The following is a 17234-nucleotide window of genomic DNA, read 5'->3' on the forward strand; positions in this document are numbered from 1 at the left end:
TTCGAAAGAACCAATGCAGGCGGAAATGTACGAGGGAGTGGAAAAATGGTGGCTGAGTCTCAGTGCCGGCGGACTGGGGCAAAGCGTGACTGATCACCCAACAATGCCACTGTTGCTGTAATGGAGGGATACAGAAAGGGTAGGGAAAAGCATGACCCTGGAGGTGACATTTGAACTCACTTGTGAGACAAGAGCATGGCCCAGGCCCCCAAGGCTCATGTTCCAGGTCTATTGGGTAAAGCTCACAGAAAGTGTTAGAACCGTGGGCTACACTGATGCTTTGCTAGATGACCGGTCCTGCCACCTCTGTGACTTCAGCTGGACACGGCGGGACACACCTGCAGTACTGGTGAGGGTCAGGGAGAAGAGCCAGGAGTTTGAGTCCACCTTGGGCTACGTGGTATAGGCCTATCTCAAAACAACAACAACAACAGCAGCAGCAAAGCCTCCAAACAAACGGACAAAAAGCCACACCTCAACAACGGCACCGTCTTAGAATTTAGAAGAGAGAGATTCGTGTTAGTTATAGTTTGATGTATCTCTTTTACATAGGGAAAACTGGCGACCCATTCTGTTTTCTAGACAATTTCACTTTAAAAAATGGAAATAACACATGCCTGTTTACTCATCTCTTTATAAATAATTCAAATTTCATTTATCAGGTACACAAGGTGATTCTAGTACTATGTTTTTCTACTTGAGCAAGGAAAGGAGACAGATATACTTTGATCTAAAAAATTCAATAAATGTATAAAGCAGAAATATTATTATACTCATTCAGTGATATTGTGTTTATGACTGATCATGAATTACTTGCTAATACTATAGCTCTTTTACCTGTGTGGATAAGATGGATTTTTCTAATAAAATGCCTTTAAGTGACATTAGTTCATTGTAAACAATAATGTACTTTGTAGTCCATACAAGCAGAGAAGTAAAATATTCAGAAAATATGAAAAAAAGAAGAAGGAGGAGGAGGAGAAGGAGAAGGAGAAAGAAGAAGAAGAAGGAGAAGGAGGAGAAGGAGGAGAAGAGAAGGAGGAGAAGGAGAAGGAGGAGGAGGAGAAGGAGAAGGAGAAGGAGAAGAAGGAAGAAGAAGAAGAAGAAGAAGAAGAAGAAGAAGAAGAAGAAGAAGAAGAAGAAGAAGAAGAAGAAGAAGAAGAAGAAAAGAGATTCTGTTTTAGACCTCTTCAGATGGCTAAGTTTCTGAAGGTCTAGAACATCTCACCCTCAAAACATCCGCTATGGAAGGGTGAGTTTCAGACTCTGTATTTTCTTGCTAACAGGCCAGGAACTCATTGGGAACTTAGTATTGATCCCTGAGAATAAGTACTGATTCAGTAGCTGAGTAACAGTTACCATTCAGCAGTTACAACAGAGTACACAGAACACTCCATAAACACTAACTCATTTAATGATTATGACTTGTTTTATAGCTATACTTTATAATCGTATCATACATTTATAATTACACATAGACATATATCACATGTTTACAAATATATAACACACTCATTATTTAGACTTTAATATTACATTAAGTTGTTTTTTTTTTTTTTTTTTTTTTTTGAGACAGGGTTTCTCTCATGTAGCTTTGGAGCCTTCCTGGAACTCTCTCTGTAGCTCAGGCTGGCCTCAATCTGCCTGCCTCTGTCTCCAGAGTGCTGGGATTAAAGGTGTGCGCCACCACTGCCCGGCTATATTAAGTTTTTAAAAAGATTTATTTTTATTTCATGCATGTGAGTATTTGCCTGTACATGTGTATGTGTACAATGTGCATGCAGTGCCAACAGAGTCCAGAAGAGGGCGTCTGATACCTGAAACTACAGTTACAGATAATTGTGAGCCACCCTGTAAGGACTGGGACTCGAACCCTGGTCCTCTGAAAGAACAGTCTGTACTCTTAACTGATGAGCCATCTCTCCAGCCCCTTATATTAACTTTTACCAGAAACAGAACTTCCTCAGTGTCCCATGTGGCAGGGCAAAGCACGTAATTCTAAGTGTTCCAAATCATGTAACAGAATTCTTTTTATTTTATTTTATTTATTTATTTATTTATTTATTTATTTATTTATTTATTTATTTATTTATTTTGTTTTTGAGACAGGGTTTCTCTATGTAGCTTTGCATCTTTCCTGGAACTCGCTTGGTAGCCCAGGCTGGCCTCGAACTCACAGAGATCCGCCTGGCTCTGCCTCCCAAGTGCTGGGATTAAAGGCGTGTGCCGCCACCGCCCGGCCAGAATTCTTGTTTAGCCAAAAAATTAATCAAACAAGCCTAGTAAATTCTTTCCACATTTTATATTACAATAAAAATTAATGGATGTAGCTGGGAGGAAAGGGTTTGTCTAGCGTGTACAAAACCCTAGGTTTGGTTGAAAAGAATTGTGGAACAGCCAAAAGATCATAAAAATAGAAAGAATGACAGAAAAAAAAAGGTAAAGCACATAGCTCCCCCTTCTAGGGAAATATACAAGATTCGGAAGCAGAAGTTGGGGCTCAGGACACAGCTGAGGCGAGCAGATTGACAGATCTACATGCACAAGGCCCCGAGTTGGTCCCCGGTGCTGAAGGGAAGAAGACCCAGGCCTCTGAGCAGTTTTCCCGTGTGTTAGACCTCTCCTCACACCAGAACACAATGCACAACCCCGCTTGTATAAAGGGCTTTTCTTGCTCTCGTCACGTGACTCCAGTGGCGTTCCCCCCACCCCCTGCCTCCTGCAGCAGGGCTAGGTGAAGAGCGTGAGGCAGCCCTGCTTTCAGCAAGGAAGACGAAAAGCAAATCCCCCAAACAGAGTGACACTCCTGGTGGACTCCTCGAGACATCAGCTCCCTGCTGACTGGGGTGTGGAGGGGGACAGGGATGGGACAGAGGCTCAGCCGCAAGGTCGGCCCCCTCAGCAGATCTAGACATGGCCAGATCTTTTGGCATCAATTTAAGGCTGTCCATAAAGAACGTTCTTATCTTCTGGACCTCGTGTGGGTCCACGGCAGAAACGCCAGGAAATCGTGAAGCTGACTAGATCAGCTGTGTGGTTGCCTTTCGAGGTAAACACCGTCCAGGCACAGACTCAAATGGGAAGGGCCGACCAGGGAACAACATCAGCAGTTTATCAGTCTCGGGCCTGGGGAACATTTTCATTCTCCTGGCCCAAGGAGTGACAGTCTCTTAGTCATCCCCTAAAGCAAAAGCCTTGTCTGGCAGGACAATGTGATGAGTGAGCTCAGTGGGCCAGTTTGATGGCTGCTATTCTGTGCCTGAGGGACATTTGAGTATTGTTGATTGTGTCCTTCATCAGTAGAGGACACCACACTTCATGAACTATTCCATCTTCTGCCCGGGCTCATTTACTACTCAATTAGATAATTATATCTAGCTTCTTACTTTAATTACTCTGTCTGTCTATATCTATCTATTTATTTATATATCTATCTGTCTGTCTGTCTGTCTATCATCTATCCATTCATCCATATCTATCTATCTACCTATCTATCTACCTATCTATCTATCTATCTATCTATCTATCTATCTATCTATCTATCTATCTATCATCTATTTATTTATTTGCATGCCCATGTTCACATGTGCATTTCATGGCTCATATATGGAGATCCAAGGACAACTTGTAGGAATTAGTTTTTTCTTTCCACTGTAGGTCCTTGGGATCGAACTCAGGTTGTCTGGTGGGATGGCTCCATGGTTTGACCCATGGAACCATCTTGTCATGATTTTTCTTGTGGGTGTGAAGATCATCTTATCAAAGAAAACAAGCTAGACACAGGAACACAAATATCATACTCCCTTTCATCTCTGCAATTAATATATGTTAATATCCATCATAGATATGATATGACACGACATGACATGCTATGACATGATAGGAAGCAGAGAGAGGTCTACTTGGGAAGGGGGAGGGGACCAGTGGGAGAGGACAGGAAAGGGCAATGGGATGATTCTAGTTCCTCTTCTTTGTTTTGACAAAACATCAACCAAAACCGACTTGGGGAAGAAAGGGATTTTTCAGCTTGTGCTTCCAAGTTAAACTCCATGGCTGAGGGAACTCAGGCTGGAACCTGGAGGTCGGAACGGAAGCAGAGACCATGGAGGATGCTGTTGCTGGCTCACTCTCCATCACTTGCTCAACCTCCTTACACAGCCCGGGTCCACCTACCTGCCCAGGGACGGCACCGCCCACACTCGGCTGGGCCCTCCTACATCACCATCAACCAGGAAAATGCCCACAAGCCAGTCTGGCGGAGGCAGTTCCTCAGCTGAGGCGCTCTCTCGGGGATGTCTAGGATTGTGCAAAGCTGACAAAAACTGACCAATACAGGGGACGAATACGGCCCAAGCACATAATCAAAAGTGTTTTCATTAAACCCATTATGCTGCACAATCAATACAATCTAATTAAAATTAAGAAATAAAAGAGACAAGTTTTTACTCTCAACCCGATGCGTGGTGTGATTGCACACACGTATGCATGTTCACACTGAGAACAGCCCCAGGGCCACCAAGCACACCATGAGGAAAGTAAACCCAGCCCCTCGGTGTGTGGCTACTAAAGACTCAGGAATCTCTTTAGAAAAGCAGCACGCTAATTGTAGAGGTGCTAAAATGGAAAGGGTGCTCTGGGTAAGACCATGTTCACATCCAATTTCTAGGCTTCGTTTTTAGAGGAGATTCATTAAAAATCTGATTATCAGAAAGTACAGTTTGAAAAGTAAACTTATTACAACACAAACACACACACCAAACACCAAACACCATACACCACACACACACACACACACACACACACACACAACACAACACACACCTACATATACACACACGTATTCACACCACACACACATAATACACACACAACACACACCTACATATACACACATATATTCACACACCACACACACACACCACAGAGTAATTGGCCTCCTAATAGGGGCTCACACTCATAACCAGTCAATTGCCTCCAATTCAGGTTCACAGGTCATCTAGTCACCCAGAACAACTTTCTCCCAATTTTGGTCATTGTAGCAAAGGTGCCGGTGTTAACAAATCAATGTGTCACACTTGCAGCAGTCAACTGCAACCCTTATGGTCTATTCAACATGGTTTATGAAACTGAGTGGTGACCATATGCCGGGCGAGAATCCATTAGCTACATGCCTGTGTATTTCAAAGGCTCTAGAATGCCAGCAATTTTCATAATCCTCACATTTCAAGTTGTAGGGAAGAAAGAAAAGTGCATCTTCAGACCAAGAAGCCAAGATTGCTGCCATCTCATACCGATACAACCCTGTTCAGACTTCCTGAGTTAGACACATAGTCACTGTACTGTTTACACACGTGCACATGTGTGCATGCGTGTGTGTGTGTGTGTGTGTGTGTGTGTGTATGTGTGTGTGTACAATAGAGTCTGGCAGGCTGTGCAGGGTGACAGTTTTTCTTTTATTCAGGTTACAGAAAAGCAAGTCAGGCTAGGAAGCTGTGCAGGTCTGAGATTCCATCCCCTTTAAGTTCAATTTCCCCACTGAACCTCCTTCAGCCCAGCGCTCACGGAGTAGCAGAAATAGCTGATAAACACAATGTTTACACAAGCATCAGTTTTCAGTGGGAGTATTAAAACCACTTCATATTCATAAGCAAGAGACAAAGAGACAGGTTTGTTCTGTCTTAAGAAGGAAGTAAGAGGGAACAGCCAAGGTCTCACACACACACCACACACACACATCACACACACTCCACACACATACATACACACATCACACACACTCCACACATATACACACATCACAAACAGATCACACACCACACACATACCATACACACACACCTCACACACACACCATACACATACCTCACACATACCACATACACTACACACTACACACATACTGCACACACCACACACATATCACACTACACACATACCACACTCACACACATACACACATACCTCACACATATCACACACACACACACACACCACACCACACATTACACACACACAGACACACATACACACACACCTCATACACACACTCCACATACATACACACACCATACACATACCTCACACACACGACACAATATACACATACTACACACACCACACACATACCACACTCACACACATACACACATACTTCACACATATCACACACATAACACAAACACACACACATACATACATACACACACACACACACACATGAAATAAAAATCCAAGAATTTACTCAGAAGTGGAAGCATTTGATTGATTTGCCTCTTAACTGGCAAACCATTTTATTGATGACCAAGCCCCACCTACATAAATACAAGGTTCAGATGGAATTTTACTAAAGTGTCTCCCTAGTTAATCTAATACCCTACCCTTTCCCCGGCTGCCAAAATACATATTTACTTGTTTACAAAACTACGCTTGAAGAGGTCAGGCTAGTGTGTCTGATGTCTGGGCACAAAGTGTCGGATGGGGATTTGATTATACATTTCCATAGTCTTGCTCTCGTGGCATTGGCTGAGAAAACTTTCAAAGCTGTGCTGAACTACTGTGCACTTTGATTAAGAATGGCAGAAACGGTCGAGTTGTATATCAAATTAAGGTTGATAAACAGCACTCTGTGTAGCTCTGAATGTCTTCCTGAAAAAGATTTCAACTCCCTTAAATTGACATGACAACAAACTCTTTTTTTTTTTTTTTTTTTTTTTTTTTTTTTTAATTTAATTTTATTTTATGTGCATTGGTGGGAAGGTGTCAGATCCCCTGGAAACTGGAGTTACAGACAGTTGTGAGCTGCCATGTGGGTGCTGGGAATCGAACCTGGGTCCTCTGGGAGAGCAGCCAGTGCTCTTAACCTCTGAGCCATCTCTCCAGCCCCCTAAAGGATTTTTTTTTTTTTTTTTTTTTGGTTTTTCGAGACAGGGTTTCTCTTGTGTAGCTTTGTGCCTTTCCTGGAACTCACTTGGTAGCCCAGGCTGGCCTCGAACTCACAGAGATCCGCCTGCTTCTGCCTCCCGAGTGCTGGGATTAAAGGCGTGCGCCACCACCGCCCGGCCTGACAACAAACTCTTAACAGTGGCATGAAAAGCATTCACCCGAATGGTATGGCTTTGGCTCAAACTTCCATCTGTGGCTTATTAAATGACTGCACAGTAGAAAGAATTAAGCCAAATCAGACTCATTACAGAGGCGATGCGCTGGTAGAATATAAACTTTCCCTGCTTAGCATCTGGAGTTTTGGGTGACTAACATTTTAAATGCCTGTGCTTGTGTGTTCAATGAAAGAGAGTGACTGGAAGATTATAGGTAAGTGGAAGGATCGTGAAAGTTAACTTATAGAAATATGTAATTTATTCTGTCTCTTGGTGGCTTGCGCATGCACACACATACACCTCTTTAATCCCCAAGACACACAGAAGAGGAACGGAGCCGCTCCAAAATGAAGAATTTGTCTCAGGGGCAAACATTTTCCTAAGCGCGGCAGCTGGCTGTGTGCACCCCGGGACCCCAGCTCCTCAGGAAAGTCCAGTGGAATCGGGACTCTAGGACCCGAGAGTGCAACATCAGCCTGGTGACAGCAAGCTTCAACCACCCTGTCTCAAAATGCCACCACCCACACAGACCAAGAAACAAAAGGCGCAGGTGGAACTTGGTGATTTCAGGAAGCAGAAGGCAGAGGCAGGAGGATCGCCACGAGTTTGAGGCCAGCACAGTCTGGGTAGTGAGTTTTGAGCCAGCCAGTGAGGGCTACATAGCAAGAGGTTGCCAAAACAGAGGAAGAAAGGGGTGGGGGCAAACCCACAAACATGGCGAAGGTGACTTCTTTTCCCAGTGTAAGGAATGCCGATCGAAATGTTTCCACATCTAAGATCTCGGCAAATGTTCCTTTGGGGGTCTATTGCAAAGATCTCCTATTTCATCTCCTTTAGTCATCCTGCTAGGAGAAAGATTTCAAAATGTTCTTACAAAAAAACCAGCCCTGTAAACACCAGGCTTCCTTCCAAATGTCCTCTGAAGTGGAGGGTGTGGAAGTACACAAAGCTAGCATCCACAGACCTATCAAACACATCCTCCAAAATGGTGTTCTCCAAGGCCTGCACTGCACACTGTCTCTGGATCATGGGACATTTCTCCCCACTTCTGAAAGTCAAGGGGACTTTGGTATGAATATATCTAATATATCTAAATCCAGGTGTAGTGCATCTGTGATGTTGCCAGAATGGTGCAAGCCTTGTACACACTTGATGGTCAATAAAGAAGTGAATAGTGTTTGCCCTGCATGTCTCACACTATGAAATAGCAAGACACATCCATGTAATACCCAAGGAAAACTCATGCTCGAATACAAAGTTGTGAGGTACAATCCAGTAAAGTAGGAAAAGATATTCCTATAGACGTTCCAATATAAAAGACCAGAAAAGATGAATCCCATTGCTCTTCCAAGCCCGAGAGAGCTGGGGTAGACAGATGGCTCAGTGGTTAAGGGCACTGGTTAAGGGCTGCTCTCCCAGTGGACTCAGGTTCCATTCTTAGCATCCTCACGACCGCTGACAGTCATCTGTAACTCCAGGTCCAGGTGATCTGATGCCCCCTCTGGCTGCCTCAGGCACTGCATGCATAGGGTGTATATACATACATGCAGGCAAACACTCACACAAAATAAAAGTAAGTAATTCTGAGATGGAGGGAGACACTCTCTTATCCATATAGCCTACCACTCCAGGCTGAAGTAATATGCTTTAAATAAATAAATAGATTTAAATTGTGGAATGGGATCTATGAAGTAAGAGGGAGTAGTAAGAGAAAATGAGGTTAGCCTGAGTACTGTCTTGCTCCACCAATGCCACCCACGTTTCCAGGAGGTGGCTGTTTTCTATTTTGTGCTGGGGTAGAGTGCTCAGATTGGGTAGACACGTCATAGCAACACACTGTGAAAAATTATAGAACTTTCAGAGTTCAGAAAAGAAAGCTAATAAATCCAGAAAATCTTAACACATTTATTAAAAGTCAGATTTATATCTGAACTATCTTTTTGCTTTCGTCTTTTGAGACAGGGTTTCTCTGTGTAGCCCTGGCTGACCTGGGATTCACTCTGTAGACCAGGCTGGCTTCAAACTCACAGAGATCTGCCTGCCTCTGCCTCCAGAGCGTTGGGGTTAAAGGCGTGCGCCACCAGGACCTGGCTCCTCTGAACTAGTTAAGTGACAGATACCAACTTACATTGCATTTTAAAAAAATTATTAGTCCAATTTTTTTTATGTGTATGGGTGTTTTACCTACATATTTGCCTATGTATCACTTTCACGCCTGGAGCCCATGGAAGCCAGAAGAGGACATCAGATCCCCTGTAACTAAAGTGACAGATGGGTGTGAGTCACCAAGTGCTGCTGGGAGTGGAACCCTGGTCCTCTGAAAGAGCAGCCAGTTCCCTTAACCACGGAACCACCGCTCCAGCCCTACGCCGCATTTTTAAAGCCTTAGTCAAAGGTGAGAACTTAACTAAGAACATTATTTATTCACATAAATCTGCCCAGAAATGTTATAAAATGCATCTTCATTATGCCATAGGAATATCTCCTCAGACAGAGATTGCACTTGGGAAGAATTAAATGTCATCAACTTCATCCAGTCGCTGGAAAGAGGCTGGGCTGGTTTGGTCGTAGCCAACTCATCCAAACGGGCGAGGCAGGCGTAGATGCTGATCAGACCACTGGGGGCCACACAAATAGAAAGCTTTGCACCAGTGGGGGCTGGACAAAGGGACATGAACAGGTCAGGGGACAGCCCCTTCCAAAGCCACGGTCCCTCCTCACCAGCTCCAGCTCATAGCTGAGTCCATCTCACACTGATTATTACAGAAGGCTGAAGAATGTCACTAATCCAATGACCAGGATGTTTGTAACCTTTCCACTCCTTAAACTGTACCCCAAAGCAGATGAATGAGTAACGGGTGTTCAAACGACTTGAGACAGAAGTCTTTTAGAGGGTACCCCCTGTCACTTCAAGCAACCCAACCCTGAGACTTCCTCAAACATTCTAGACTGATTCCCAACCTGTAAAATTATTCAGGTCATGTCTCTTTATTGCCCCCCACTGTCTGCCTTTCAGACCAGAATTACAATCACACACACACACACCCTTAAGATTTATTTAATTTGTATGAGTATTTTCCTTGAATGTATATCTGTGCATTATGTGGGCCCAGTGCCCTGGAAGCCAGAAGAAAATTGGGACATTCTTCCTCATGTCAATACTACTGTCAATTAGGAGTCTGGCTTCTAAAAAGAAATACAGTCTCCCTCAGAAAAACCTCAGGAATGGAGACAAACAACCATTTTAAAAGACGCTAAAGCATGCATATATTTTTATTTAATTCATTTAATTTAACTGGAGCTCTAATTTTATACATCTATCCGTCTATCTATCTATCTATCTATCTATCTATCTATCTATCTATCTATCTATCTATCTATTATCTATCTATCATCTATCTATCTACAAACATATCAGTATCAATGCTGGAGCTCAAATCCAGCATCTCCCTAATGCCAGACAAGGACTACACTACCAAGCTACAGTCCCAGCTGCAGAGCCGGCTAAGTATTTGCATACACTTCTCAGAGTAGGAACGAATCAACATAAAAGAAGTAATCTGGTCTGGTGGTGGCGCACACCTTTAATCTCAACACTCAGGAGACAGAGGCAGGCAGATCTCTGAGTTCGAGACCAGCCCGGTCTCCAGAGTGAGTTTTGGGACAGTCAAGGCTACCCAGAGAAATCCTGCCTTGAAAACCCAAAATAAATAGATAAGTAAATGAAGTAATCTTATTACATGTGTGCTTATGTTTGGTGCAAAGGTGGGGTGGGGGTAGACCGCTCTGTAGTATTTGAAAAACAAATGGAGAATACTTGCAGAATTTAGTTTAGGGCTTTCAAAGAGGCCTATCCTAAAGAGAAGTTCTTCTGCGGCAACAAAAGAGGTGTGTGTGTGTGTGTGTGTGTGTGTGTGTGTGTGTGTGTGTGTGAGAGAGAGAGAGAGGGGGGGGGGTTGATTGTACACACAAGCACACAGGGAGGGAGGGAAGGAGGGAGGGAGGGAAGGAGGGAGGGAGGGAGGGAAGGAGGGAGGGAGAGAGGGAGGCAGGGTATGCTGGAGGCTAAGACCTGGCAGAGGTATTAGCCAATAAAAATTTAAATACCTATAAAACACCAGGTTCCCAACAGTGCTCTTGCTCCTCTGGTCCTTTTGGCAAGTATAAAAACAATGCAGGGGCTGGAGAGATGGCTCAGTGGTTAAGAGCACTGACTGCTCTTCCAGAGGACCCGGGTTCAATTCCCAACACCCACACGGTGGTTCCACAGTCTTCCTGAACTCCAGCCCCAGGGGATTCAACACCCTCTTCTGGCTTCTACAGGCACCAGGCACACACATATATGCAGGCAAAACACTCACACAAAAATAAAAATACTCTAAAACAAACAAACGAATAAATAAAACAATGCAATCAGTGTTTCAGTGTTGGGGAAGGGGTGGATGGCACCTAATCAAGTTTCAATCCCCACCCCCACCCCCCGTTTGTAAAATGTGGATAATATTTAGCCCACAGCGCTATGGGAAAAAACAGAGAAGCAACATCTGGGCCCTTTTGCCAAAGGTAGTCTCAAATGACAGCGTCCTTGCATCATTATTAACTTTCACTCTCCGAAGTGTCCCAGTTTGGGATGAATAATTATGTGGCTGCCCTATATAAGCCATTGAGCGTAGTGTTCCCCACAGAACGGCAGTGTCTAGTACGCTGGGACTGCCCGGGCAGGGTCCGCCTGGATTTTAATGAATCGTTCATTTTAATTCAAAACAAACGACAATCGCTAGTGTATACTTAGCTGAGGATTTGGGCACCTGATGTATAAGGTGAGGATGTGATCTCTTCAAGGTATGGCCGAGGGGAAGGCTTTTATTGTAAGTGTGAGGAAAAGCTCTCTGCCAGATGGAAGGGTCCAGAGCAGAGAGACAAAGGAGTAGACTGAACATGGTCGGCAGACTGGACCAGGCCAAGAGAAGTGGGGGGCAGGAGTGGACAAGAAAGGAAAGAGGAAAAAAAAAAGAAAGAAAGGAAAGAGGGGGCCAAGAGACCATATGGCTGAACTAGCAGGGTTGTAAGGGGGTACGGAAGCCTATGGGCTGGAGAAATTTAGGGGAGAGGCTGGTTTAGAAGAGCCAGGAGGCCAGCATGGACTCTGTAACAGGTACCTGTGATCCTGAGGGATCCAGGAGGCCAGCATGGACTCTGTAATGGGAACCTGTGATCCTGAGGGACCCAGGATGCTAGAATGGACTCTGTAATGGGAACCTGTGATACCGAGGGAGCCAGGAGGCCAGCATGGACTCTGTAATGGGTACCTGTGATCCTGAGGGACTCAGGAGGCCAGCATGGACTCTGTAACGGGTACCTGTGATACCGAGGGACCCAGGAGGCCAGCATGAACTCTGTAATGGGAACCTGTGATACCGAGGGAGCCAGGAGGCCAGCATGGACTCTGTAACGGGTACCTGTGATACCGAGGGACCCAGGAGGCCAGCATGAACTCTGTAATGGGAACCTGTGATACCGAGGGACCCAGGAGGCCAGCATGGACTCTGTAACGGGTACCTGTGATACCAACGGATCCAGGAGGCCAGTATGGACTCTGTAATGGGTACCTGTGATCCTGAGGGACCCAGGAGGCCAGCATGGACTCTGTAACGGGTTTCCATGTGTTACCGAGGGAGCCAGGATGTTAGAATGGGCTCTGTAACGGGTACCTGTGATACCGAGGGAGTCAGGATGCCAGCATGGACTCTATAATAGGAACCTGTGATACCGAGGGAGCTTGGAGACCAGGATGTGCTTTGGTGTGCTAACAGGCAGCACAGATAACCATCTGTCCCAAGTTTCCTTTGGAACTGCCAACTACCACCTCCAATTTGTCTCAACAACAAACCCAGCAATAGACTTCTTTCTGCCTGGAAGACATGGATGCTGGAGTGAGGTATTGTTTCCCATGAGGCTATAAATTGCTTCAGCAGAAGTGACCCAGCAGCCTCTGAGGGGATGCCATCAACACACAGCTGTGAGCTACAGGGATGCAGCAGCCTCTCCCCAGCTGAATGCAGACAATAATGCTTGGTCACTCCTCCACTGCAAGGACCGAATGGTGGGCTGTAGCTCAGTGGTAGAGCACATGCTCAGCTTGCGTGAAACCCTGAATTCCAACCCGGCACCAGCACCAGAATCAGTACACACACACACACACACACACACACACACACACACACACACACACACACACACACCAGCACCAGTACACACACACACACACACCAAATATGTCTGTATTTGAATTGTACCTATTGATAGGTTCAGGCAACTCTATTAATATTAATTTTCCACATCTTTAAGCCGATTTTATAAAAGGTCTTTCTCACAGTGCCCCGGAGGTTCACCTGCCATACGCCTAGGCATCATCAGGATGTATGGCTTCATAGCCAGTTCATAGCTGCCCGGGATTTCCTTGGCCTGACAACCAGCATCATCAAGGCCCATTTCTGTGCTGAACGGATTGTTCTCTCTCTCTCTCTCTCTCTCTCTCTCTCTCTCTCTCTCTCTCTCTCTCTCTCTCTCTCTTTCTTTTAGAATGGGTCTCACACAGATGGAGATAACCTTGACCTCTCTGCCTCTGAAGTGATGGGATCACGAGCGTGAGTCACCACACTTATCAAGTATTTATTAACTCCCTACAACTTGGAAGAACCCTGAAGCTGGTTCTGGTTCTGCTCGTACGCGCACGCTGCCTTAGAAAAACAGTAGCCAACGCCGGCGAACACCAACCTCTATGCAAAGAGGTCATTCAGTTCTTCCAGAGTAGTTCACCGTGTGGGGGGAGCCTGAGGACCTGACAGAGTTAATGAACATAACACTGTAGTCTTCAGTGGGTGGCAGGACTGGCTGAGTACCACAGGGAGGGTGTGTACTCTGGACAGAGCCAGGTGATTCTGAATGTCCCTCACTCATCTCACTGGGCCAGTGTTCCCTGGGAGTCATGAGCTGCTTAGCAGCACAAGGGAGCCATTGAGACTTTTCAGACGACGCTGAAGCCCACACACTCAGTCTCTCTGTGTAAACTCTCCTACCCTGAGAAGCAGCGGGAAGCGAACCATTTCAAACTTCTTCTGGAGCTGCCCTAAAGGCCAAAGCAACTTCCCGCCCCCGAGACACTCCCAAGCCAACTCCACATGGCTAGAGGGCACACAGTTAAGGAAAGCAGGAGCATTTGGTAGTCGTTGAGACAGAGAGAGGGGTAAAGTTTGAAAGTAAATCCTAACTGTCATCTCTCCATAGAGTTTCCTTGCCCAGGGGTGAAGTAAGTGTTGAGTATTCATCAAATAATCCACTGAGGATGCCAAGGAGAAGGGAAGGAAGCTATCTAAGCCACGTTTTAAGTAGGTTCAGAACGTAGATGAGCATCAGAATACATCTGTGTTATTTTAGCATTTATCAAACACTTACGGTGTGTTAGATGTCCGTCCACCCCCCCCCCAGTGCTCCGTGTCTGAACACCCCATGCCTATGAGGCACCCATTATTTTGGCTTCCTTCTTGCGGATGAGGAAGCAGAGTCAGTGGTTAATCCAAGGCCACACAAGCACAGGACTCAGAAGATTGGCAGCAAAGGCCCCTCTGGCCTCTGGCTCTGTCATTTGTGGTGTGAGCCTGCCAGATGATGGGGTGGAGATGTGAACAGCCGGGGATGTGGGAACAAGCTAGTGAACCGCAGAAGACAGAGAGGAAGAGAAGAAGGGAGAAGACAGATGATGGGCACAGAGGGAAGATACCGCCCAGAGGGAGGTGGGTAGCAGAGTCTGACATCAGAAGACCAATGAATAGTCCCAGTGTGGCTGAGAAGCCCAGGGGTGGCTGTGGCCATGGACACCCAGGGGCATAGATACAAGTACAGGGAACAAGACAATTGTGCAAGCAGGTTAAGAAAAAGCCATCGGTGAGGTCTGTCTACGGACATCAGGACATCAGGATGTCAGGACATCAGACCACTCTAAGCTCCAGCTTCATTCAAACCCAAGGGCAGCCTGACAGGGTGGGTGGAGTGTGTTAACCAAGGAAGAAGAAAGCGCCAAGGCCACCAGGTAGAAACCAATTCATCTCGCCAGGCAGCGGCCAGTGTGCTTAATTGGCTTCTTAATTCTTCTGATGAGACAAAGATATATACAAAATGACATTTCGCCCCACAATGTGCCCTCTCTCTATCAAATGGAAACCTTAACCTGTAAATGCTTATGACGTCATCCTTCCCTCCACTACTGCCCAGGAAAGCAGTCAGCTGCAGCCACAGAGTGTGTTCCATTGCTTTTTAATTGCTGCACTTGTGTAAATAAGCACCACCACATCATTAGGGGGCTGGTCCTCCATTCAGGTATGTGGGCGGGCATCTTTGCCTTGCCAACCTGGGAAGCCAGGCATGCGCAAGCACGTGGTGAGCTGCTTGCCCTGGATGCAGCCTTTCAGCCAAGGCTGCGCTCACAGGCGAAGAAGCCCTGGGGCTTCTGTTTCTCCCCTCTGTCTTTTGTACAGGCAAATTCCTCTCTCTCTCTCTCTCTCTCTCTCTCTCTCTTTCCCTTCCTCTCTTTCTCTGCTACTGGACACATGTAAAACTTAGAGATGAGAACCACGCCAGGCTGTACACAGGTCAATGTTGTGACAAGCTCCAGGGGGGGAGAAGGCAGTGAGTGTATTTCCCTTTCCTCTTTTAAGAAAGGGGTATAAACCATCCAGAACCGCCCGACTCCCAAGAACATTACCAACTTCATTGTCCTGAAATGAAGGAATCAGGACACGTGGTCGGGGCCGTCTCTTTCACACACCCCACAGCCTGGCAAGTGTTAAGGAACTCAGCAAACCTTTGCTGAATAAACTGGGAGACACTGAAATCGAGTCACAGATACTCTGCAAGTTGAGATGAACAATAATTTTGAACCATTTCCTGGTGTGGGGATACAGGGAAAAATAAGGAGATGAAGCAATTATCTATTCTGTCTAGAGTCATTTGAAGACAGACAAGAGGGTTTGAAAGAAATCCCTTCAGGTGCTATCACAGCATCATTTTCCATCAAGGCATGGCAAAAACTCATAGAAGGAAACAGGCTTTGGAATAACCAAAAGGAGTTTAAAATGCACAGATTGATATCAAACTTGTGAGGTATTTTTGTTTGTTTGCTTTTGTCTTGTTTTTTCCATCGAGACAAACTGCTCTCTACAGTGTCCAGTCTGTCAAATTCTTTTCACTAATCAAAGGGTAGACAGACAAAGGAAGATTCATCTGTGAGTGTGGGGGATACAGAAAATGAACCCAAGTTAAATGATTTATGGCTTCGACAACACAGCACTATTGCTCCCAAATGGCCTCCCACTTGTACAGAAATACTCCAGACAAGCCCCTGGTGCATAGTGGGTCTCAGTGACCCAGGGAAAATGGCTTCTGGGGATGTCATTCCGAGATGCACCCCCCCAAATACCCTCAAGCAGTATTTCACTCTTCTCCAAACAGTCCAGCTCAAGTTCCCCTGCCGAGGTTTGTTTACATAAAAACAATTTTTGGCTACAGATCATCAGAGGAGGAGACATTCGTCACCCCTCAAGAGTCCAGGCAGATTAATTAAAATATACCTAATCAAATATGGAAAATAATTTTTAGGAAAAAAATTTAATTTGAAACAGTGAAACATCAGTAAGACCCGGCAGTCTTTTTGTATAAAATAAGTCCAAAAGCTGGTGCTGGGGCAGGCTCTGCTTTTAAACTGTGCAGAAACACACAGGATACTCCAGAGCAGCCGGAGGCCTCGCTCTGATTTTTACCCAGACCCAGGAGGTTGTCTTTTTGAAAGAGTGAATTGATTAAAAAAAAAATTTATATAGGTCAGAAACGCAACTTCAGAACCATGATATTCTTACAGTCTAAGGAACCATTTGGGTCAGAACTGTACTTGTTTACATTTCAGAGAAGCGTGTTTGGACTAGAGCAATTGGGATCTCCAGAAATGCTAGCAGTAGATAGCATTCTGAACATCGTCCACGGGGACCAGGGAAAGATCAGAAGGATCTGCAGATGAGTCTATGCCTGGCAAAGATGAGCCTTAGGTTTTGGACTCCGAAGTAGTTGTCTCTCTTCAGACAATAC

The 17234-nt window shown here is 45.4% G+C and overlaps 1 protein-coding gene across 4 annotated transcripts in view; it reads right to left on the reverse strand.

The window, feature by feature from the left end:
• The window catches only part of Fry (FRY microtubule binding protein), a 394509-nt gene that overhangs the window by 234832 nt on the left and 142443 nt on the right, over positions 1 to 17234 (reverse strand). The gene's annotated exons all lie outside the window — the stretch shown is intronic.

This window comes from Peromyscus maniculatus, chromosome 23 (genome assembly GCF_049852395.1).
Source record: "Peromyscus maniculatus bairdii isolate BWxNUB_F1_BW_parent chromosome 23, HU_Pman_BW_mat_3.1, whole genome shotgun sequence".
Classification (NCBI taxonomy): Eukaryota; Metazoa; Chordata; class Mammalia; order Rodentia; family Cricetidae; genus Peromyscus; species Peromyscus maniculatus.